Genomic DNA, 25,300 nt, shown 5'->3' on the forward strand with positions numbered 1-25,300 from the left:
GTTTCATTATTTAATCCAGCCTTTCACAAGGCAGAGTTTTCTTTCGACTTTTAAACTTTTTCCTGTTTTTCCAGTATAACTTTCTTCAACATTCATTGTATGAGCCATTGCTAGAAGTACTAAATTATACTGCTAGTAATGGAAGTGGGACCTAAATTTGTTTTATTGATTTAGAAATGGACTTATGGATGTCTCCAAAAATTCACAGAAAAGAGTCAGACTTAAAAACAGTATTGATACTGGATGTTTTTAATCAGTATCATAAGGAAAGCTAAAAGAGGCATAGCTTCAATGTTCATCAGCTAATTTCTAATATCTTGCCACCTTCATTTTTTGGTGATATTTCATTATGTGAAATATAAATGCATTTCGGAGGAGAAAGAGAATTATTTGTGTAATGACCATATTGTAATGGAAGTTTCATTGAGTGCTGACGTGTAATAAATTGCAATGTCCAGGAACCTGACACGGAGGCACTGCTAAGAAACACATACTATCTTTAGTTAGTTAATGAGATATTTTACAAAACTGATGCCTAAGAACATTCAAATTCAAGCACTGCCTGTGTAAAAAAAACCTTTGAATTATATTTATGATTGGTTATCATTCAAACTCCATGCCAATTACTTTTTCAATTTTCTCTCCCCTTGACAAGTTCATGTTTATATTGCACCACATGCCTTAACACACTGCTTAGACAGATTTCTTTTAATCTTATAATTAAATCTCTACACAATTTTTGAAGCTATTTTTTGTGACAGCCAAAAGAATAATGATGTCAAACACCACTTCACACAATAAATTTTGATATTAATGGGAGCACAACAGAGGAAAGTTCTTTCCCATGGACAGCACTGAGTATCATATGTCATACATGGCGTACACTGGAAAATTTTAGTTAACTAGTAACAAACTATAGTAACGTTTTAAAAGCTAAATTACTGATTAAATTATGGAATAGTTGCTACCAGAAATGTACATATTTATATATTTTTGTTTTGGATACTCATTTTTAAGTGGAACACTACAATCATGTTCCACAGCAAAAGCTTGTTCAGAGATGGGGCAGCAGGTCACAACTACGAGGCTAGCCCACAGCCTCAGGTATTTCAGGGACAGTTGTAATTGATCCTTCTGATTTAAAGGAAACTAGAGCCCACAGCATGTGGAGAAATTGATAATTTCCTGAGCTTTTCATCAGAGTAAATACCAGTCTTACGTCACTGATTATTAATAAATACATCACTGTTAAGTCAGCATTGTATGGTCATGTGTACACAGTGCCGTGAAGTTACAACACCACAGGAACTTGCACTCTCCAGTTGTAGAATACCCTGGAGAGAAATGACACCAGGAAGATTACAAAATGCTCGTGCGAACCTGAGGCATGCCATCAAGACATAATATATTTCAACACAGCATCTCGGCTGTTGCAGGCTCAGGAAGGCTCCCTGACTTTCTGCGGTTGAGAAATAAATAATAAAAAGAAGAAAAACCAAAACCACCAACCAACGCTCTTCATTCATTACGCGAATTGGCCAGGTGAGCACCAGCAGCTCCCTGGCCTCTCCCTTATCCTCACGCAGGATCGGGCTGCGCTCTGCCCGCGGTGCCTCCATCCCGGCGGGGAGCGGATGGCCCCTGGGCTCCCCGGAGGGCGGCAGCACCCAGACCCCAAACCCCAGCCCCCAGCCCCCAAGCCCGGCTCCGGCCCCTCCCCGCGGGCGGCAACGCGCACCTGGAGCCCCGGCACCGGGCTCCCCCTGCCCGCCCCCTCCCGTCACCTCAGGCGGCCCGCACCGGCAGCAGAGCCGTGTCCCGGCAGCCCTCCTGCCCTCCTGCCCCCCTCCCCCCCCCCCCCCCCCCCCGTGCCTCGCGTTCCCTAACTCCTGCTTCTCTCCCCTGAGCTCCGGGAACACTCCTGGAAGCCCGCTTGCCCTCGAAGCCCGCCCGGTCCCCGAGCATCCCCACCGACTCGGTCCCCCTGCCCCGGGGCCGAGCCCGAGCCCTGTCCCCACACCGGGGCTGCTCCGCTCCCGCCTCAGGCGCTTCCCCTCAGCCCCTCCTCGCCCTCAGCCGCAGCGCCCCTCAGGAGCCCGCGGATCCCCCCTCAGCCCGCGGCTCTCCCCGCGCCCCCCTCACATCAGGGGAAGGTTCCTCCCCCCCGGTAGCCCGCACTGACCTGGTGCTGTCAAGTCTCAGCCGGGGACACTGTTCCCTTCCAGCGGGATAAACTCCCCGGCCCGGCCCATCCTACCGGCCAGGCGCCGCCTCCCCCGCCGCTGCACCGCCCCCCTCCGGCCCACCCGGCCGTCGCCCAGGGTCGAGCTGACGCCGCGGGCTGGGGCTCGGGGCGCTGAGCGGGTGGTGGCTCGCACCGCGGCCGTTGGCGGGCTCCGGGGAGGGGCAGGGGCAGAGGCTGAGGTACGGGGCTCGGCTGCGGCCGCCGGGGCGTTCGAGCACCCAGACGGACGGGAGAGATGGTGGACGCGGAGAGGGAAAGGGTCAGTGAGGAGGAGGCGCGCCTTCCCCTTCCCCTGCCCTTCCCCTTCAGACCCCGTCCGTTCACCCGAGCCGGTTCCCTCCGGGTCCGTGCCCGTTAAGCGAAATCACAAGCGTGTACCTTGCGTGAGGGCAGACCGCGGGCCCTGAAGTGGATCTGGAATTTGATCCCTGCTCCCTGTAATCTCCTGTAACTGAAAATTTAGTTTTTCCGGCTGCTAACTGCTTTCCCTTTTGCATTCCCATTCTCCTCCAGCTAACTCCTCTCTGCGCTGCGGGTAGTTGGTTTGGTCACCTCACGTCAGTTTGCATCCTACTGTGACAGGAGTAAATGCTTTTCTGAAAAGATTCTTAGCAGTAACAGAGGTAAATGAAATTCTTTTTTCCCCCACTTTTTTTAGCTACAGACCCCCCCTCCCCTTCCCTCTCAGGAATGCAGAGAGAAGCGGTATAGGCTATGTTCGGTAAGTCTCAAGACAGAGCAAGTTCAAACAAGCATGTCACCTCCTTCTATTTCACCCTTAGATTCTTTTAAAAAGAAGTTAGATGTTAAAAGTAAGTCATAAGATCAACAGCCTTCTTCAGAGAGTCATCTTGTAAGTCAAGATGCCCCAGGATACAACAGTTTATCTTTAAAAACCCTTGATCTCTTGGACATCATTAGAAGATTCAGAGGATCCTAAATTTGCCTCATTATGGTTCTTAGTCATCAGGCATTTTGAAAGAGAGTCTCCGTTTGTTTTATTATTTGTATACTGAAGGCAATTTATAGATTAGAGTTGAATACGTCAAAATACCTGGTTGACTTATAGATACTAACATTGCCTACAGCTTTTTGTTTATGAGAACAATCTCTGTAGAGGCTTGAAGCCTCGTGTTAATTTTTATGAGAATTATCTATTTGTATGGGCTTGAAGTAAGCATTACTTCTGCCTTGACATATCAAGGATTTTTTTTTCTATTTTCCTTCCATCTGGAATTTTTTAGCTCTAGAAAAGTGGAAATCTTTTGTTTGTTTTCTTCATCTTTTTTTTTTTTTCCTTTTTTTTTATTAAGCTTACTGCAGTAATACCTATTCAGTAGTGCGCTGACTCAGAATTAGAAGCCAGGGACTGAAAACAAGTAAAACAAAACCTCAGAATTAGCTCAAGATGCCATGGATGAATAAACAGGCAAATGTGGGTAAAAATAATATACCAATAAAGGAGGTTTAAATACCTATTTTAATACTATTTCTAACCACTTTACAACAATATCTTATGTAAAGTTTCAATAGAATATTAAAAGAAGGATCTTAGCTGGACACCTCCACAGAGTTCAAATTTAGCTCTGCTGAGAACAGAAACAACACTGTTCTCTGTGCAAACTACTGGAGAATATACCCCTTTAATTTGTCTGATTAATAGAGGAGCTCTTCAAAAAATCAAGACTTTAAAATGCACATTTTAAAAAACTCCATGAAACTGGGAGCATTCCAGAAATTGGCAGGTATTAATAAACATCTGATTGTGAATATAAAGTCAGACTTTGATGCTAGACTTTTAATAAGTTCATAAGTAAAGCAGGAAAAACAAAACATACTTTAGATTTTACTTTTAATTGTAATAAAATTGCATGCACACATAAATAATACTTTAAATTAAATTCCATGTATGGAATAAAGACATACCCAACTCAGCCCAAAGAAATCAACCAAACTGAGCTTTCAGAGAATTATTACAAATACTATACAATTTTCTTTAAGCTATAAGCATTGTGCTGTTTTAACAAGTTCATCCTTTGAAAAGAATTTGTAGAATATAAAGCAGAAATGTTATATTGGCTTATTATGTACAAATTACTTAGGTTTTGTAAATATGCATTTTAACAGATTGAGACAGGAAAGGAAAAATAAATTACTTAATCTGATTTCCTGCTTAACAGCTTTTTATGTAGTGTTTGGTGCCCTGTATCTTTTAGAAAGACAGCTAATATTACTTTGAAGATTCAAGGGAAGAATCCTTAAATTTTCTTTGGTAGTCAAAAATATACCTTATTTATGATTTGAATTAATCTGGCTTTCTTTATCAACAAAGATCATTTTTTTTCACTCATGGAAGATAGAAAGCCAATTGTTTTTGTGTTGGTAGTGAAAGCAGGCTACAAATACATTATCTTTTCTAAAATTAATTCTAGATTTTCTTTTTTCAATAATGAAATGGTAATAATAAAGAAATTTCTTTATCAATTTCTCATATGGCTTTTGTTTGCATCATTTGACTGCAGGCTTTTGATTATGGGGACTGTCTGCCCTGCTATCTGAATGAATTCCCAGGTTTGGATGGGACCTTTAAGCATTATGAAACAAGAATGAAATGTCAGGCTCAGGCCTTCCTGAATCACGGGCAATTCTTCCCTAAATTCAAAGACAAGCAGAAAAGGGCCTCAACATCAGTTCTAATTTTAAGGTTAGGTGATAACTTGTCTTCAGAAAAGGTCAATTTTACTTTGTTTTTCTTACTGGTTCTAAAAGCATTAATTAGTTCTTTTCACGTGGAAGAAATGGTAAATCTTTTGAAGTCTGATGCGTCTGAAAAAAAGATTTTATTTCTGTGCTGTGTTTATACTATTTATTCATTTTAATTATTAAGAAAATTTGAAGCAGATTGACTTGAATTATACGGCAAAAATAGTCCCATTGAAATGAGAAAGAGTACTTTTGGAATCTTGAGATGGATGAGGGTATTAGTGTGGCCCAAATAGTCTGTCTTAAACAATTTTATTTTTCTTTCCCATCTTAATGAAGGAATTTTTGTGCAACTGATTCTAAGATATGCCAGGTAGGTCTTGAAAAGGGTAGAAATCTTCTAAGGATACGGAGGTGAAAAATTTACACGCCTTCCTGTCTCTGCAAATATACTGGTTTCAAATTTACTTAATTATTTTGATGTTTCCATTGTGTCTATGCTTTAGGTCTCCAGGTGCATTACAGAAGTTTAAAATCACAAATCACACAGTGTGTCCCATCTCAGTATACTGGAAAGAATGAAAAATTATCTAGCCAAGCGTAACATCTAGAGGGCAATCTCATACTCCAGCAGTGTGACTATAAATCTAGCAGTCAGAACGGTTCTGGCTGTGTAAATTGCGTTGTTTTAAAGTAAAGGGGCTTAAGTAAGCTTTGAAACTATTGTATTGCTGCATTTTTTACAGTTACCGTCTTCTTTATCTTGGGTTATGTAATTTTTCAATTTACATAGCTGCTGTTCATTTATTGATAACAAGAACTTTGCATTAGCATATCTTATTCTCTCTTTACTGGCAGTTTTTGGTCTTCTGGGAAGATATATTTGCAATAAGTATTTCATAATATTCTGCCACATGCCTATCTTCAATTTTCACATTCTTTCTATATGCAGTTTTACTTGAAGGAAATCAGGAGTTTAAACTGCAATCAGTGGAGTTTTATACGGAAATATTAAGTGATGGTGGAAGACTATTCCCTTGGTATGATTCCAAACTCTCTTTGGAGATCGCCCTACAGTATTGTTATACTGCATTTTAGCATGCTGTACCTTGGATCCAGCAAAAGTGATAGGACTAGGCATAATGCAGATTTTTTGTAGATAACTGTTGAGCGGGTCAAAACAAGAACCCTTTTAACTAAAAATGATCCTCCTTTTCCTGAACCTTGAAGCTCAGATAAAAAGAGATCAAAATCCAAATCATGCCTGCTTTAAATTCTGTAAAGCCAAGATCACACCAGGCTGCCTACCTCTAATTATAATGGTTTATTCATTATCTTTGGTCTTCCCACAACTCTCAACTTCTCCAATTTCTTTCTGTCTTGAAGAGAATAACTTTTCTCTGGGATTGTCTGGTTCTTCTGTAATAGGATATTGTCTTCATGTTATAGTCCATTCTGATCAGATGGGTCTAAATTTTGTGTCACACACAGATTTCAGACAAAAGAATATAGTAATAAAGAGCTCAAGCATATACTGCTATCCATCAGATCTTTTAATACATTGGAAATTTATTTCTGAAGGAATCATTTTAAAGCAACAAAAAGTTTATGGTCATTTTGAGTTTCATTTAAAAACACCATTTTACCCTAATTTGTTGTGTGATTAAGTTAAGAGAGATTTATGAATGTAAGTTATTAAACTTTCAAAACTGAGATTTCTACAATTGTACTTGTTTAGACATCTTAAATTAGTAGCTGATGCAACCAAGATTTAGAGTTGTGCTAATATAAGATGGGAAGAGGGTGGCTGGTCTTGTGGTTAAAGCATGGGACTAGCTGCTGAGAGGTCTATGTTCTATTCCTGGTTGTGTCACTGACTTCCTGTGGGTCACTGGCTAAGTCACTTAGCTGTGGCTCATTTTGCTCATATATAAAATGTGAATAATACTTTTATTACTAAAGTGGCGTGAGATGCAAGTCATTAGTATTTATACAATTGTTTTATGTTCATCAATGGACTTCGTATATAACTGTTTCAGCAGATCAAACCCCATATTCCTAATGTAATTCCTTCCGTTCATGTAGTTTGCTATGTCTTCTCACACAGCAATTCATTGATTCCAGTAAAGACAACTGAAAACTCCTAAGTCCAAAATGTAACTTAAAGCATCTAGAGAACATTGCTTCCAGGTTCAAACTGAACATTTGTTCAGGAAGAGAATTTAATAATCTTTTTAAGAGTGTGAGAAAGTTAGTTTTTGTGATATTTACTCCCTCATAATTGTTAAAAAAGAATTAACTCCCCCCCTCCCATTGTTTCTTTTGGAGGACTGTATGAAGATCTCTTGGCACTTCCATTTCCTATGACCTTTGTCCTGTTTTATAGTTTTTATACATTGTTGTGATGGAATTAATTTGAAATACTATTTTTAAAATCCCTGCTTTTTACATATTTTACCCTAGTCTCCAGGGTGCTCCAGATAGATGTCAGAAGTACTGTCGCTCAACTAAATGAGGATTCTGTAGAAAAACAGTATACACTGCAACTGCCAAATCCCAGTGAAAGTTGTTGAATCAAGAGCATCTCCCAGTATACTGTCCAGCCTTAAGGATTAGTTTCTCAGCATTGCAGTCACTGTGGGATAGATCTCACAGTGATGTTACCACAACTTTGATTTCCATTACTGAGAGAAACTCTAGAAGATTTTAAATTGAGGAGAATTGAGTTGATCTGTCTTTTTCAAATGGCTGGTAGATCAGGTTTATATACTTGCATACTTACAAACATAGGGCAGATGTACATCATAAAGTCTAAAAGAGAATTAGATGTTCAGACAATTATAGAGAGTTAATTATCTTAAATTAAATATCTTCATTAGTCTTTGCAGTAATAGGTTGCATATCTTCCAATAACAAAACCAAAGGCTAAAAAGCAGGTGTTTTTTTTTGTCTTTTTAGTTAATATATATTAATATAGTGCTAAGCATCCTAAAATTATATAACTTTATTAATGTTATTTCTGAAAGAATCACCAGAAGGAGTAGCAAAACAATAAAATGTAATCACACTTTTCTTGCATCTCACAAAATGTATTGCAAGGGCTTTTTTCTTATTTCATGAAAGTTGTGACCACCTTGGTATACTCCAACAAAATAAGCTCACACACAACTCTGACTGCTAACTTTTACACATGGATTCACAAACAGTGTGAGACTCCTGATGGTAGCATAGTGAAGAAGTACATAAATATTTGTAGTATTAGGGCATAATATTTTTCAAATGTTATTTTGTGTAAATGTGTACAGATGCTAAACTCGAAGGCCTCAGATGACAGTTAGTTTCTACTGCATAAACAGTATCTGCTTGATCTCTGATTAAATCACAAATCAACCCAAAAATGTGCTGCCAGCATTCATGAAATTTTGCTAGGTAGAGAAGCAGTACCTTTAATTCTTACTGCTCTTTGAAATAGCTATTGTATTAAGGTCATTGATGTTTCACTCATGCAAATAGTTCCATTGGTTTGTTAGCAGCTTTTCTGAATTGACTCTTGTTAGGCTTTTTAATAAATCATTATTTTCATTTAAGATCTTAAGAATATTTAAAAAATAAAATTAATAATTGGTTTTTAGTCTGTGCTAACCATTAGAGAATGCCAGGTAACTTTAGCAGTGAATCAGGGGCTATTTTGGGAGAAAAATATTATAATAATTTGCAGGAAATAACCTTTTTGTTCCAAAACAGCTGTCATTGAACACTATTATATCTACAACAATTAAAATTATCTTTGGTAACTTTTAGTATTTGGCATTGCTCCATTATTGTTCAGTTAAATATTTTTCAAGTATGTTAGGACTTCTGCCCACTGTGTTCTTGAAACCCTTCATTATCAATACAGAAGCTCTTTCTCATTTTTGTCATATTGTAATCTCTCTCATGGAATGACATTCCGTATCATCTGTGAAGATTATTTGTCGTTTTATAGAAGGCTACAGGCCTTCTACTGAGCACTGATGACTTGACGTTTGCAGTATAGAATTTGCTTTTTAATATTAAGTGTTGAATGCCAAAAAATAATAATAATAGTAAAAGAGAATGTACTAGCTAACATGTAAAGTGAGTTAGGAAACATGTGCAAACATCCTGGTGAATTTAAATAGCTGGTTGGATCAGAAATGGAGGAAAAATAACATTGGGTCAGGAACAAAACACAAAGCAGCCAGAAACCTTGTATTTCTAATTTAGGATATAAATACTCACTGCTAAAAATTCTTTGTTAAAAAATTTAATTGATTAAAAAAGGGCAGTTTTAGGGAGTGTTGTTGGTTGGTGGCTTTAATATGTGTCAAATACTAATTAAAACTATTTCCACACTACAGGGACTTGTCACTCACTCAGATTGAAATTAGTTGATATGTAACATTTCTTGTGACTTGTTTTTCAGAATGAAATTTTTATTATTTGTATTGTAATAATCTTTGAGTACTCAGTATTAGCAGAGCAGAACTGAAATAATATGCTGTTTAAAGAGTCCATCATACATATGTAACACACGGGTAATATGTTATTGATAGCACATTTACATGTACAGTATGCTTACTTGGATTTGCATCGGTATAAATTAATGTAGAAGTGTCTCTTCAATGTGACATGTATGTATCAGATGCCGTTAAAGTAATTTCTCTATGCAAGATTTTACTCTGTGAACTTAATTATTAGTATTTTCTTACTCCATGTATCGTTGTGTAAGCAAAAAAATGTTATCTTGGGAATATACACGACGTTGATTTCTGGTATTTGAGTCATATATATGAATAAATGATAAAATATGGCAGGTTAGTACACTGTAGGCTATAACCTGGTGACCTACTGTTGTTACAGCGAACTAAAGTCAGGTTGAGGACTCTCTTACTTACATTTGAAAACTTTTGTTGTTTGGGCCAGAGCATCCTGTTATGTGTTCATCTGTCTTTGTGGACCTGTCATTTTACTGAATACGGTTCTTTGGCCCAGCAGTTGAACTTGGAGTACTAGCTTACCAGAGCATGAAAAATATGAGTAGATAGGGCAGAAAATCTGATTAAATTGGGAATTTATGATTGAAATTAAGTTGTATTTTTTATTACAGAACAAATATATTTATTTGCAAAGTATGTTTTTACCATAGCTCCACTTTTTAGAGTATAATGGTACATACTGGGTCACAACTGAACTCACTTTTTCAGTAACAGCTGCTTTTCCATAATTGGTTTTTTCAATAATCATTTACACTGTATTCAGATGAGTACAGTGTGAGGAGAACACTCATAAATGTGAGTGAAATGTAAGTGTAAGGTAAAAAAAAATTACATCAAATTCTTCCACAAAACTTTCAACTCACTGGGGAATAGCCCTGATAATTTACAAGTCTAAAAATAGATGGTTTACTACTGAGAGAATATAGAAGTTGCAACAAACACTTTTGGGGAGAAAAAATAGAAGTCTTATTTAACTTGCGTTGTAGACTGTGACCTGGACCACTTTGTCCTTCAAGGACATTTTTGCAGGCAAGATAGAACAACTTCTCTGCGTTACAGTAGTGTATGATGGAGTGAAAGCATAACAACCACAGATGCTTAAAATGTAAAAAGCAAAATTTCAGACTTAATTTTGCATACTATAATGCTAGATGCAGAGTATGAGTATTGCAAGATTTTAACTTTCTTTGGAATTATTGGGAGAAAAAAGAATTATTTTTGTCTTTAGATATATATCCAGAAGACTACTAAAAATGGAAAAAATATTATTGGTTTTAAGAATTTAGCCTGTTCCTCTGAATTAAATTATTGAAATGTCTAATCTTAGCTCAGAACAAAGATTTAGGGTAACTGCTCTCACATATGGCAGCAAACTCCTTCCATTCTAACTTTTCTGTCCCCAGTTTCCTGTTTACTCATCACACAGATCCAGTCTCTTTTTGTCTGGAGTTCTTTATCCATGAGTGTACCTTTTTACATGTATTTCCTTATTTATTTTGTTAAAAACCTCTGCTACGTTTGTACTGTTATTTTTTTTTTTACTTCTTTTGTTGTTGTTGTTGTTAGAGAAGATTCCTGTTTTTTAATTACATGATGTGATCTCTTACAGCCTGATCTGTTTACCAGATCAAGTTTTTAAGTGCTCTCAAACCTTTCTTTAAATTAATTTTTATATTTTTGAGAAACCTTCATGTAAGTATATATGCATTTCCATTACTGGCAGTATTTTTTGAAACAGAGGACAATATATCTTATTTCCCAGTTATGTTAATTTACTTTTCTAACATTCTGAAACCACTTAAACTGGGAAGAACAGACGATGATTTCTAGTAGACAGGTGAAATTAGGAATGTGGAAAACAAAGTAAACTAACCTGCTCTGAGATCTGTTGGTATGACAGCAAAACCAATTCAGTGGAGGTTAAATTCACCTCTTTCTGCTTGCATTATCTTCCTGTCTTTTAAGAATGATTATTAGAATATTTCATTATCACGTATCCCTAAGATCTGGTAAAAGGTATTTATGAGAACATATTTGTATATTCCTTCACACATCTAAAAAATGATTTTATAGTTATTTCTTTTAAAAATTTTGAATAGTGTTGACTTCCAGCTACACTTTCAGTTGTAACACTGTACTGCTTTTTCCATATGCCAATTATCTATTACAGTCTGGTTCCTTAAGCTTAAATAATAACAATTGAGCTGATGCTGAAGCTCTTCCATATGACCATTTGAATAAATTATAAAATATCTCCCTAACTAATTTCAAATTGAAATATGTCCCTCAACCCATATTGGAAGCAGAGAGTTGCCCTGGATGCTTGACAGTCTCTCTTAAAATCCCTTTTAAGTGAGAAAATTGTTTTAGTATCTTTGGTTTGCTTCCTTTTTTTTTTATTTTACCCATTGGAATTCAGTTAGAGGAACATTATCAGTCTGCCTACGCCCCCAAGTTTTACAAAATAATTTCTTTACACTTTTGTTCTGTTAAAAGGCCACTTTTCACCACAAAATCACCACTCTTGCTGATGCATTAAGACAGTGCAAGTGGGCATATCCTGCTGTCAGAAATGTGCACACATGTGACTTACAACAGGAATTGTGTGGGTGTCTGAGATCAGAATTTGGTCCAATGCATGCGCAGCCTGAATTAGCATCCCCTTTTGCTGTGCAGTAGCAAAGAGCTTCACCCAATGTCCAAAAAAGGGAAGAGTGCATCGTGATCCGCAGGAGTGCAGCTGGGGTCCCTGGGGTCCGGCTGGGGCCCTCAGTGGGTTGGCTTCCTAATGGGAGAGTGAGAAAAGGGAAAGCAAGGAAACTTAATAACATAGTTGATAAATTGTGTGTATGGTTGGGGTGGGGTCACAGACAAAAGGAAAAGAAGGTTTTCTGAGGTTTCTTATAACAAGGAGCAGATTTTCTGTGTTCTTCTGACCTCATTATTGCATTAACTGAAACACTGCCTTGATTTTCTTTCTGTGCTTGGGGAAGCAAGGAACTAGGAGGGCTTTTTTGATCTCTCATGGGTACTTTGCAGCAGTGATTCCAGGTGTATGCTTCGGAACACATCTTTTAGTAAAAATGCCACTAACAAAAAAAAAGTTGTCTCTTCTGATTCTCTCTACTGTGTTAATTAGATAAGTTTTCTATTCTCAGCTTTTGCCAAATGCCTTTAAAAGGGATTACAGATTAACACAAACTAGTTAAAAGAAATACTTTCTTAATTTAGAAAGTTATGCTTGTTGTGTAGGGCACAACAATAACAACAACAAAATTCCAAACATCAAACCAAAAGTAAAACAACTGTCAGAATGATGATCAAAAAGACTTTCCAGAGTCTTTAGATTGATTCACATAATACAAAACATTAAGGAAAAACAAAATGAGATTAGAAAGGGTTGACTTCCTAGGTCTCCCTTCTACTTGCATTTAAACACAGAACTCTTCATAACTTTCAAATTTCCCTTAGAAAAGCCTATACTTTCTGAGTCCCAGAGACACAATAGAAACACACCTATGTGTGTGCTGCAGGCTGCAGTTTGCCTGAGTTGAGAAAAGTGAATCTTGAGTGCTTGAACTGTCTTCCCTGCCTGAACAGTGCATCCTGTGATATATGTTCCCCAACATCCATCCCATTTGTTCTAGTAAGACCCTGGCCAATTTAACAGTGGGAAATGAAATTCAGAGGAATAATTCCCCTAAAAGATTAGGACAGCATTTGATGGAAGAAGGATAGCTGCAGTTTGGTTAATCACCTTCTAGCCAGCTATGTTTCAGAAAAGACTAACTGCAGGTGGGGAAAATTTAGAGAGGACATTTCCAAGGTGTATATGCTTCTAAGTTTATTTCATAATAGCATGTGTTTAGGATCATGCACATTGGAACTTCTGGAGAACATTTTTTTTTATTTTTTTTCCGTCTATAGAATTTCTCATTTATTTTTGCTTGCTTTTTTCTTTTTTTTTTTTTTTTGGTTATTTGGTTATTTTCTCTTTTGATGCTAAATTTTTATGTCTGCTTTGAGCTTTCTAAAAAAAATAATAAAAAAGTTTCTTAGATATGTTTTGTTACCTATTTTGTGATTAGAAAAACTAGCATTAGGTGAGACGTTGATGAGAAACATAGACCTGAATTACCTATCGTATTCTTTTAGGTGAATGTCTTTCACTGGTAGTTTATGGGTAGAAATGTTAAACATTAAAAATTTGCTCAATTGTGTAGAAGATGCTTTGAGTAGATAAATGACCCTGTAATAACTTAAACTCTTAAAGCAGATGTTAATTAGGCTGTGAGTAATTTTTAAAGCATTACTATAGTGATAGTTTCCAGACTGTTCTCTGCTCAAAGTTTAGTTTGGGAAATTCTTTTTACAAAGTGGCTTTAGTTGTTCCTGGTGAATAAAAATGTTTCCATAAGCTATTACTTTTTAATGTTATTTTCACTGCTTAAACCAGTTAGGTGATTTGATCTGTTTATGGACTTCCTTAAAGTATGGAGCTGAAGGATTGAGCAGTACCTCGAGTGACAGAAAAGTTGAGGAAGATTTGTGTGTCACCAAATATCTTGTGTATTCTTTGTTGATTTAAAAAGTAGCACTGTAGTACTAGCGCTTAGACTTAGACCACAATACCACATATGTTTACACGCATCTACTGTCACTGCCATGGAACTACTTTAATGTAGTAGTTATTTGTGTGTGTCTATGACTGCAGGAATCAAGACTTTTACTTATGTCTGATGGTAAAATAAACAAAATATAATATCTTGCTCCTTTCCTCATAATTTTGGCTAGTTTCTGAGGGGGTTCTTTGCCCCAGCTCTTTGGTTTTGGTTACTGGTCTGCAGTCCATTATGGAAAACAGCCGTTTGTGAACTGTAGAATAAAACAGTTACTTGCCTATACCTTTGTTTCCCAGTTCTTAAATGCTGTTTCAGATTCCTGCAGTTGCATGGATGAAAGCTATTAAGCAGACAGAAATATTTGTTCCTCTGAAAAACAAACAAACAAAAACCCCATACTTGACATAAGTGACAAAGGGGAGAAAACTAGCTTCTATAAAGTTACTAAGTTCTCTAAGAAGTTATACGAACACCTGCTTTGCTCAAGTGTTAATTTGTGCCTGCAGATGACCCTCTACTTGTCCTCCTCATGGACAACTTCTACCTGAATCTTTTCTGTGGTTACAGGTGCTCTTTTTTTCTCTTTAAGTAACCCTGTGCCAGGTACCTTTGTTTGGCCACTTTGTTGGTGGCTCATGATAAAGTGTTAAGACTGAGAAGAGACATCTTTCTGCACAGAAAGTTTTTGATGGATAGTAGTGATCCTTTTTGGCTGTATGTGCCAGAAAGGATGTACAGACACAGCAAGGAGCATCTTTATGTTTGATTACTACAACACCAATGAATCCACTTACTAATAAGATTAGAAGTGGTGGATTATTAGTAAAAATACGTAATGTTTCCCTAATTGCTTCACAATTTAAATGGGCTTCTACATTGCAAAGATCATTGGAGGACTGTTGATATGACTCAAGTGTAGTAGTGTGTGGGAAGCTGTACTAGAAGAGAGTAAGAGTGCTGCACAACAGTTCTTAGTGTTGTTACAACTTGTCAACATCAGGGTCTTGGGCCCACCTAGAGAAGTTAAAGGTCAGTTGACTCAGTAACTATCTATGCAGGGAGGGTTCTTCTAACAGTGGAAACTAGAGGAGGAGGTACAAGATTTAATGCTTATGATTTCAACTATGCAGATTCAGATTAAGAATATAATTGAAACAAGTAATCTGGAAAGCTCTGTATTATTACCCAAAGCCTTCAAACTGACTCTGAATATATTTCTAGAAGATATGGTTGATTTACCAGGAATTAGCTACAGGTTTGACGGAGCAATTTCGGGAGAAGTTTCTATGGTTTATAGGGGATCAAATCAGATAATAATCTTTTCTGTCTTTAACATCCACAACCTTTCTTGATGTGCCTGAATTTTAATGATTGGTAGTATCAAGCAATTGTTTGCCTTTGGCTGGAGTTGTTCTGATACATTCTTTCTCTATGTAAAGTATTCACTATGGTGAATACTTTAATTATTAGTAAAATCCATTAAATATTCCTCTTACCATCAGATTTATCATCTAATGTGTTTTTTTTTCTCCCTGTACATTTCCTTATTCCTTCCATATTCTAAATGAAAGAACATCAATGCCTCCATAGCTATTCACAGTACTTTATTCCCTATGTAATTGTACTTCTGCTTTATAGTTTAATTCTGTATTTAATCTTAGCTTCCTAAATGTTTAGATTTACCACTTTCTGGTTCTTCTCTAGTTTTATACAAATGTGAATGATTTGGCAAGTCTGACATCACATGTTCTGCCAAAAAGCAGAGGAGCTAATTGAAATACTCTGAGTATTTCAGTTTCAATCTGTAGGCCAAATTCTCAGTTGTCATCAACTCAGTTGTCGTAATCATGCAGCTCCTCAACAGTATGTGGAAATATGCCGATACAAATTGAGACTATAACCTACTATCTGTAATTGAGATCCGTTGTTTAGTTGCCTGATGGAAAGGAAATTTTTTTTACATCCTGACGCTGTTTTCTCCAACAACATGGTTTCTCAGTAATTGCCACCTTTGTCCTCCTCATTACAGAATGTGCTATATCTAGCAGCTAAGATGAACTGTTGTACCATCCAGGATTGAATGGGGCAGCGGTCACATCCACTCTTGGCAAATAGTTTCAGCCTTGGATCCTGTTTCTTGCATCCTGATGCTGAGCGTTCTGTTTACTACAGTTTTCACAATAGCCTTTGAGAACGAGTACTCTGGGAACACAATAGTGTACCTCCAAAGGAGTTGCCAAGAGGAAAAAAAAAATAGACTTCCTTCTTTGGCAGTGGTAGAATATAGGTAAGGCTAAAGCAGCATTCTTAGCCAGCAAGAAGGGCATAACAATATATTTTGACTCCAATAAATCAAGTTTCCTTTGAGCAACTGTTTTTTTCTTAGACACAGGGAGTTTAGAATGACTTTTCTTTTTAAAGATGATTGCATATAGAGGATGGAGGGAAGGAAGATGTATTCAAGTATTTAAGTAGAAAGGAAACTGGACATCTCATAATTTGCAACCTAGTATAGATCATAGTTAGCAGGGAATGTAATTTAAAATAAAGGATGAGATTAGTACCTATGAAAAATATTAGGATATCTTGTTTATAGGCACTGTGTTACAACTACTTACTTAATATCATTAAGAGAAATTCTAATATGAGAAGTAGTGATATCATGAAGACTCAAGAGAGGTTTCTGGAAGTATAGGAGCAGATAAAGAATGAACCATAATGAACAGAACTACTACTTTTCATCAGGTAAACTGATGCTTAATCTAGTTTCCAAGAGATCTGAATTTTTTCATGGGCAGGAGAGGGAGAGAGGAGGTGAGGTAGGAAAGGAGGAGGATATCCCTGCTGCTTTTTTCTCATCTTCTGTGGGGTGTGGAGAGTGGAGACAAGAGTGGCAGACCTGCCACTGAGGCTGGGGCTGGAGACCAACCATACTTCCTTTTAGAAGCAACATGGCAGAGATAATGGCACTAAAGGGCTGTCAATGCTGTTCAGTTTATACTACAAAGGAGAGTGCATCAGTAAAGAGATGGAAGGATAAAATCTAAATGAGAGTATTTTTGGGGGTTTGGTGGTGGGGGTGAAACAGAAGAGACAGACATTTCAAAAAGGAAGAAATAGGCAGAGAAAATAGGTGGGTGAAACTTTGGCTTCTGAATCCCTAATCATGAAGATTTCCTTATGGACTATTACAAACTTTAGCAGTATGGATGTTGATTTTCATTTGGCTAATAAAAGTGAGAGCTGTAGTCTCCTAACTAAGGCACTAGCCTGATTGTGGCTGTTGTATATGTGTGAGTCTTTTTTCAATTACAGTGTTAGTTTTGTTCATCTTTAAAAGCATTTACAACAGAATTAGTCAGACTTCCACTCAACTCAAAAGACATGTTTTTTAAATTAAGCTTCTACCAAAGAACAAATGGATTTAAGCTACAGGAAAAAATATTTCATAGAACTTTCAAAAGTGCAGAAAAGCCCCGTATTTATAAATTCTAGAGGTCTGATGAAACCTTGCTTTATATGGCTACCTCTTTTTCTTCTCCCTGCTTTACTGTGAAGGACTAATGCCTCTGCTTTAATTCTCAGTTTCTTTGAAATAAAATAGGGCTTGTACATTAAATGAAAGCTTTTCCCAAAATCTCACCTTCTTTATTCAGCACTTCTAATGCCCGTGTTTCAGTAATTACACTGAAATTGCTGGAAATAGCGACAACATCAATAGAGTATAGGTGAGATATACATGGGTCATCCATAGGGCAGGTGTACCCTGGTAAGGCATGTTGGAGACTTTTTCATGTTTTACTGGCCAGATGCAGTGATTGCTCTGGGGAAGGGGAGGATGCGAGAATGAGCGTGGGCGGTGCACGGGAATTCACTCTGGTTGGCTGAAGGCTTAGCTCGAAGTAGAAATATGCTGACTTTTGTATGTATGTGATAAATGTGTTTTAAGAATAGCAGTGATTTCTTAATCCAGTTTTGCAAGTACAAACAATTACAATGCCTTGTAAAATAGTTGCTTAGATTCCATAGTCCCAATGTAACAAAGATCAAAATGCTTTTCAGCTTCTGATGATCACTTCTACTCCTAACCATTTGGAGGATGAGGGGAAGGAATATCAGAATTTGAATCTTTATATATATATATATTTTGTATGAACTTGGGTAAAATATCAGGAATGAATTCTGCTATTTTTAATTTACTCATGGATGGCAGTAAGCATTTGTGACTTTAAATGCAGTTGCTGTTTCATACTCTAAAATGTATATGAGGTTTCTGGCAACCCAATGTCCATTGAAGCACAGCAGAAAAGCATTTTACTTCAGGACAAGGTGAAACAATTTTTGCTTAACACTTTCTATGTTGGTGAACAATTTACTGGTTTATGCTGTTCTGTTTAAGACATGGGAGATGGAAGTATATGTATCCAGTTATCTGTTATGAAAGGGGAAGGAAAGCACATGGTGACATGTAAGCTCTAGATACTGTAAAGTACCCAACTCTGGAGATGTGCAGTACTGGGGTATTCTCGTTATAAGCCCAGTCCCTAATGAACAGGAGTGTACTGGCATTTGATCAGCATAGTGTGACACTGCTGGCAGGATTTTGGGGGTGGGTGGGTGTCTGGGTGCACCTGTGGGAGGTAATCCCACGACTGATCTGACATATTGTCTGAATTGTGTTGCATGGTAAAGGGAAGTTATTCTGCTAACACAAGGCTCGACATTGAAGCAGTTTACCCTTTTTAAGTAAGACTTACAGAGTCTATGTGCAAACATGCAGGAGGATAAAAATGATGAAAATGTGGGTGTTTAACTGGGATGCTACACTGTTATGAGCTTAATTGCAATTGTACCTTTCCTATAGGTAGCGCAGCCAAGACCTGTTTCAGAGCCCAGGGGTGGGAAAAATAGGGCTTATTTCTCTTCTTTTTCTGCTCCCTCCTTTCCCTCCCATCTCCCTGTTGTCAACTGGGGGAATTTGGCAATGTGGTTGTGTGCGCATGCGCTTGGGTTGGGGCCAGAGGAACAACCCCAAAAGCCTCCTTCCTGCAGCTGTTATAAACAAGAAAGTGAAATTTAGTGCCTGCATATACTCAGCCAAAGAACTTGACAGGAAAATTTTAATTGTAGGGATGGATTTTTTTGTTTTGTTTTGTTTGGTGTTATTTTTAGAGTGCTATCTAAGGTTTTCTTTTATAGCAGACTTTATTTTTCATGTTATATTATTTAAAATTAATAAAAATTAATTTATTTTAAAATATAAATTAAATATACTATTTAAAATCATGCATTTATTTTGAAAAGGATCTTGCCATCATGGGTAAAATATAGGACATGATTTGGCTGTATTTCTGTAGGTCATTCAGTTATTTGTAGCCCACCGTCTCTCTGTTAGTTGTATTATTTCCTCTTTTTGCAAGACCTTTTCATATAATTTCTCATTGTCTGGAGGCGGAAGTTTCCAAGCTAATGTAGCCCAAGCTGAGTTAAACAAAAAAGTAGAAATGAGGAAATAATAAATGTATTTGAATTTTACCATGCTTTCAGTTTTAATAGCACTGGGGCTCTTAACTGCCATGCAAGTATTTTGGAAGAAAAGCTAATACAAGTTTGTTGCTACACCCCGTTTATAAACTGAAATTTCCTGATGGCTATGGGCAGGAGAACTTGTCTGATCAAGAAGTGGACAACTCCACTACTCGATTGGGGGTTACTCCCCTATTTGCTGTGGAGTACAGGGTTCATGGCATGTGATTAAGCAACTACATATGGCATTGCCCCCTGCTGGAAAGCATGTGAAATACTTTTTTTTTTTAAATTTTATTATTATTTTTTAATTTATTTTTAGTTAAACATTTAAAAGACGATCACTTTTTTTCTTAGTTACTCGGAATTGTGTCATGGTATGCACGTTCCTCCATCCAAACTGATGAATGGCTGCAGTTTTCAACATTGAAACTGAACTTAATAAAGAAATTGAATAACAATTTCTCTAAACTTGTTGTGTTATTAAGACAATAGAAGCTTTATTTCAAAACCAAAATAGAACTGAAAGCTGCCTTATCCAGATTTGTTTTGTGTATCCAGATTGATCTTCCAAATAGCATTTATTTGGTCTTTAATATTTTACATTTTAATGTAATAATAAGCAGTCATTCTATTATGTTCTTTCAGATAAGTTCAAATCCAAAACATAGGTGTAAAGGTGTAAGACTCTTCCAGGAACAGTTACAAATAAACTGAGAATAGTTAGTAGCCATCTCACAAAATCAATAAGATTGATCTCGTATGTGTCTGCATCAGACAGAAGTTCTATCAGATGTTTGTTTGACATTGGTGGAACCGGGTGTGGTAGCAGTTGAACTGGTGCAATGCCTTCATTTCTAGTGATTAATGTAAAAGCAAGGAACTTATAACACGTGAACATTTTCTTAGCAGCAATTCAGGCAATGGTGTAATGATTGGAACAATCAATGAGTGACAAACCACTAATTCCACACATAAGCAGTATTACTTTCAGGATCTTTGTGCGTTGCAGAAGGAATAAGATAGCAGAAAACTTAGGTGAATTAATATACCCTCCTCATTTTCCTTCTTTTTGCTTTTGTTTTGATAATATTGTAGGTGACCCAGTATCTTAACAGAAGTTTTCTAGTACAGAAATTTTCATTGTGAGATTTTTTATAATATATCAAGGAGCCAACAACCAAAGAACAGTTACATCTCTAGTGAGAAGGTGGCAATAGACTTGGAAGGTCCATTCTAACCAAATCTGCTTAACAGAAGAGAGAAAATAGGCCTTTTACCTTGAGGTGAGTCTTTGGTATATATATTTTTAGTACACTGTTACAAAAGCTTATGTTGTGAGAGTAAGAGAGAATACAGGTCACTGAGTCACATATGGATTACATGTCCTGTGAGCATTGTGAAGCAAGACACTGATGTGAACTCTTTTCTCTTGGTAATTGAAAAGCAAGTCGTTGGGGTAAGATGCATGAAACTACTAAACATCTACATATGTAAGACTGCAAAAGATTTCACTGATCAGAAAGTACCTATTACTGATGTTGGTGGTTCCTTTTGGGAATCTCCTCTTCCTCACTCAGAAGCACGAAAGAGTTGCTAAGACTTAGGGCTAATGCTGTTCTGCTCGCTGGAAGGTGGCACACAGGGATCCAGTGTAAGCACACTCACGTACCCATCTGGGCGTCTGTCACTGCAGGTGGCACTGCGGCGTCTAGGGGCACGGAACAGCTCAGCTATTGCTCTTCAGTGTTTCGCTCAGAGGGGTCCTAGCCTCTTGATTCCTATCAATCAATGTTTGGTCCCTGTGCTTTTTCTTTCACAATGGAACACATGTATTAGTATTCTGGTATGCTGCTCAATTCATCGCCACTTTTCTTGTAAGGCAGCATAATTGGTCATAGCTGGCAGTTACCTGCTTTTCAGGATTTTTTGGTAAAATAACTCTGAGAAGGTGACTGGTGCTTTGGGCAGAAAGGAGGCTTCTAATTTTTGAATCAACATGTTTTCCTCCTCCTGAGCTTTGAGATTTTTACTGGTATCTTCACCAGTAAAATATTTCCTCCGTTAAGAATATACCCTGTGAAATGCTGATACACGCACACAAAACAAAAAAAACACCACCCATGCTTCCATTTGTTTAAAATGGAAATGTCCTTGTGCTAGGCAGCAATTTTGCAACTTTATGGCCTTCTCTGGCTTCAGTCCTCCTGATAGTACACACCTGACTTGCTTATCAACCAAGGCTAAAAATAAATGCATTGGACTCTTTTTGTTGTGGGTTTCGTGAACAGAGGATGCTTACTGTAGCAGCAGATTGGGTGCCAATATTTCACATAGAAAACCAGTCTCCTCAAAGCTCAGTCTGTTCCAGGAAGTGACCAACTCCTACAAGAACGACATAAATTAGCTTAATTATTGTAAAACAACTTTCAGCACTGTTGCAGCAAGATCAACTAAATAAGCAGAAAATCCCTTAGCCTTCTTTATGTGTCAGGAACTAAGTAATTGGGGGGGTTGATCAGTCGCACTGTTAAATCACTTTCAATGCTGATTCAAAAGGGCATGTTGCTGAAAACCACAGTTGGCATTGAGATGCTTTTCTAGATTAGATGATGGATTGTATTTTAGAACTGTATTGTGCAAACTGTACACAAAAGTTAGTCTTGACTTCATCATTATTTCATCGCCTATTTCAGACATTAAACTTGATGCAGAGGAAATGGCAGACTTCAAAAAATGTTTTTTAAACTTCCTTTCAAACTTCATGAATATAACCTAGAAAATGCATAGTCTTATATCAGGAGAACAAACAGACTTTCTGGAACACTGTATAATATTTGACAATGATTGATTGATTTAAATAAATGTTCTTTTTCTTGACTGTGTCAATTTTATCCCCATATGTTTGTAATTGTTAGGGATCTTTTCAGACTCCTTTTCTCAGAACAAGGCTAACTGGAGATGTAGCTTTTAGATTTTTCCAGTTCTTTGAGACCACTTTTTAGGCGCAGTAGAGCCCAAAGGAAGTGCTGGGTCTGTCATTGTCTGATGATGAAATTTAGTTAGTTTAGGTCTCATGATATCTTGTTTAAACATCTTGTTAAAGTATGCAGAGATTGTAATTGCTTCCTGCCAGTGGTCAAGGAAGTGATTTAAATATTAGAGAGCAGGGACAGAATAGAAAGTAAGGTGTGGTGGTCTGAGTTTGTCAGAGGGTGCTGCAGTTGTGTGAGCAGAGCAGAAGTGTAGATAAAAGGCCATATACAAGTGTAAACTGCCTGCAATTGGATGTTAACTCTAGTCCTCAGTGATAGCAGCAGAAGTACTCAAAACAATCAGCAGTATTCTCCAGGAACAGCTACAGAGTTGCCTGGTTCTAACTGAGACTGACTGATTCAGTGCAGACTAAAATCAAATATCCAGGTAAATTTACTCAGCATTCACAAGTCTTGCTGGCAATTTTTGACTTTGTTGACTTGCACAGTTATAATTCTGTTTTCAGAAGAAACTCCTGCCAAATTAACTTTAGCTTGGGCTGCCTTAATTTCATGCAAACTCATTGCTTACAGGGAAGAGCACAAGAAACATCCTGCTGAGTCAAACCAACAGCTATATAGTTCACTATTCAATCTCTGACTGTTGGCAGCATGAAGGATATTAAGAAAATGCTATACTATATGGTTAATTGCATTTTGATGATCATGGTACTTTGATATAATACCCAAAATATAGAGCAATGGTTTATGAGAATTTCTTGAGATGTTCTATTTTTTTCTTTGAATTTCTATAGAAAGGACAAAATTATGGATTGAGGGCTAAAATCATAGAAGAAAGGACTAATTAATCACCAGAATTACCAGGAATGTTTGCTCACACAATTAACTTTTAATTCCAAATTAGAATTTCCTGTGCTATGAGTTGTACAAACTTGCAGAAATGATCTGGTTACTTACTATGGGAGAGCTGCAGAGCTGTTGAAACAAACCTCTTTTCCTTCTACTACTGCAAAGAAAGGATATATGCTAGAGTGGTATCAGTGAATTCTGTATGGCTTTTATACTATTCTGAATAAAGGCTGTCAAGTTACTCCAGTGAGAAATCTAACATCCCCCTTTTGCCTGTTCCATGGCATTTTAAGAGAAAGTATTAACGAAGGCTCACCATCTTCCAACCGGAAAGAAAATGGAAACACATTCTTCTGAGATGCTGAGTCATTCTGACACGCTGAGCCAAAAGCTGATGCAATTCTTCTTTTATCACCGGAAGATCTCTTTGGTAATCACAGACACACCTCTGATTTCAATAGCTTTGGTAAAGGACCGTTGATTCCTCAGACCTAACCCAGTGTGTACAAATCACATTTCTGTTTTCTAGTCTCAATCTCTAAGAATAATGTTTTAAAACTTGAGAGCCTGCAAAGGACAAAATTCTAAGGAAATTTCAGTCTTTTGCCATGAAATTGCAAGGTGGCTTACACAGAGACCCAGAAAGAAAGTACTTTTAAAATACAGAATATTATTCTCATGTTTTTATGTGTATCTCATTCTCAATACTAGTCAAAAGTCTTCATTGTGTGCCATTTGACACAGAATCTGTTTTTAATTGTAGCAGAAATTATTTGAGCTTCAACTGAGTGTAAATGCAAACCCTATAAAATAAATTCTTCATAAATAAAACTGTCTTCAGTGTTTTCAATCACTTCTACAATGCCGTACATAACTTTGAATAGTATCTTTCCACTATTATTACCAAGCAATTTCTCTTTGTGACTAATTTAAAGTTAATAATGGAACAAGGACTAGCAGTTCTGTTTCATTTTTCTGTGATCAGTTTGATTAAGGAGAGACAATACTGTCCTAGGAATGTTAAGCTTTACCTGGTAACAATTGCAATAAAAATTTTTACTAACTTCTGTATCAACAGAGTAAGCCCAATGTTCCCAAAACATTAAGCTGCCTGTAAAATTAAGAATAAGTGAAATATTACAGGCATTTTCAAGACAGTTGAGAGAAACAGGAGATCAATGTATAGCTTATTTTGCTGTTAGATCTCCACTTTAAGAAATAATTGATATTCCTTCTTCCACACCCTTCTGCCATAATTATGTAAAGAATCTGGATTATGCTTCCTACTTGATTTAACTGTTTTATAATAAGTCACAAGCATACCTTGCCTACTTGATGATATTCCTTTAAGGTTGTGCCAGTCTTTCCATTATTAAATCATGTTTAGTGTTATATACTGGTTGCTTAAAAAAATTCATTTCAAGCTTGGACTTGCTATGTATTCTCAGCTAGCCATATGTGTGAGGGAGAACAAAAAGCATCAGTACCACTTAACAAGTTCACACATTATTTTTCAGTTTAACGGAAAATTTGACTTTAAAAAAGTGAAAAAAACAAAAAACAAAAAACGAGGGCTTCAATTTGGTAGTGGGGAGAATAGGCATAAAAATAACGAATAACTGCATTTTGTCTATGTGGCCTGTGTTATGCCCTATGTATTCTCCCCCCTACCCCACATCATAAATCTGATCCATTTGTAGAAAATTTGCTTTTGGTTTGAACATGAAGCTGGCAACTGAAAAGGAAGACTTGTATGCAGACAGTAGGAAGGATTGTAAGTTTTATGTACAGGTCATATATATAGATAGGTCCAGCAGTCTTAGTTACTCCATTCTGCTGCTA

The 25,300-nt window shown here is 37.1% G+C and overlaps 1 protein-coding gene and 2 long non-coding RNA genes across 5 annotated transcripts in view; 1 reads left to right on the plus strand and 2 right to left on the minus strand.

The window, feature by feature from the left end:
• The window catches only part of PPARG (peroxisome proliferator activated receptor gamma), a 61,040-nt gene extending 58,746 nt beyond the window's left edge, over positions 1 to 2,294 (minus strand). Inside the window, exon 1 of the mRNA XM_040569351.1 lies at positions 2,183 to 2,294. The gene's annotated coding sequence lies outside the window, so the exon portion shown is untranslated. The remainder of the gene's footprint in view (positions 1 to 2,182) is intronic.
• A 102-nt stretch (positions 2,295 to 2,396) lies between these two features.
• LOC121075767 overlaps positions 2,397 to 25,300 on the plus strand; it is an 84,419-nt gene continuing 61,515 nt past the window's right edge. For 2 of the 3 annotated variants that reach the window (XR_005823142.1, XR_005823144.1), the window contains exons 1-2: positions 2,397 to 2,504; positions 2,759 to 2,868. This is a non-coding gene — a long non-coding RNA (uncharacterized LOC121075767). Of the gene's footprint in view, positions 2,505 to 2,758; positions 2,869 to 5,454; positions 5,663 to 25,300 lie in introns of those variants that run through there. The other variant, XR_005823143.1, reaches the window with a different exon arrangement.
• LOC121075768 lies at positions 11,692 to 24,252 on the minus strand. Its single transcript, XR_005823145.1, has 3 exons — positions 23,775 to 24,252; positions 21,916 to 21,998; positions 11,692 to 12,250 (listed from the first exon to the last, which is right to left on the minus strand). It is a non-coding gene; the product is annotated as an uncharacterized LOC121075768 (long non-coding RNA).

Source organism: Cygnus olor, chromosome 10 (genome assembly GCF_009769625.2).
Source record: "Cygnus olor isolate bCygOlo1 chromosome 10, bCygOlo1.pri.v2, whole genome shotgun sequence".
Lineage (NCBI taxonomy): Eukaryota > Metazoa > Chordata > Aves > Anseriformes > Anatidae > Cygnus > Cygnus olor.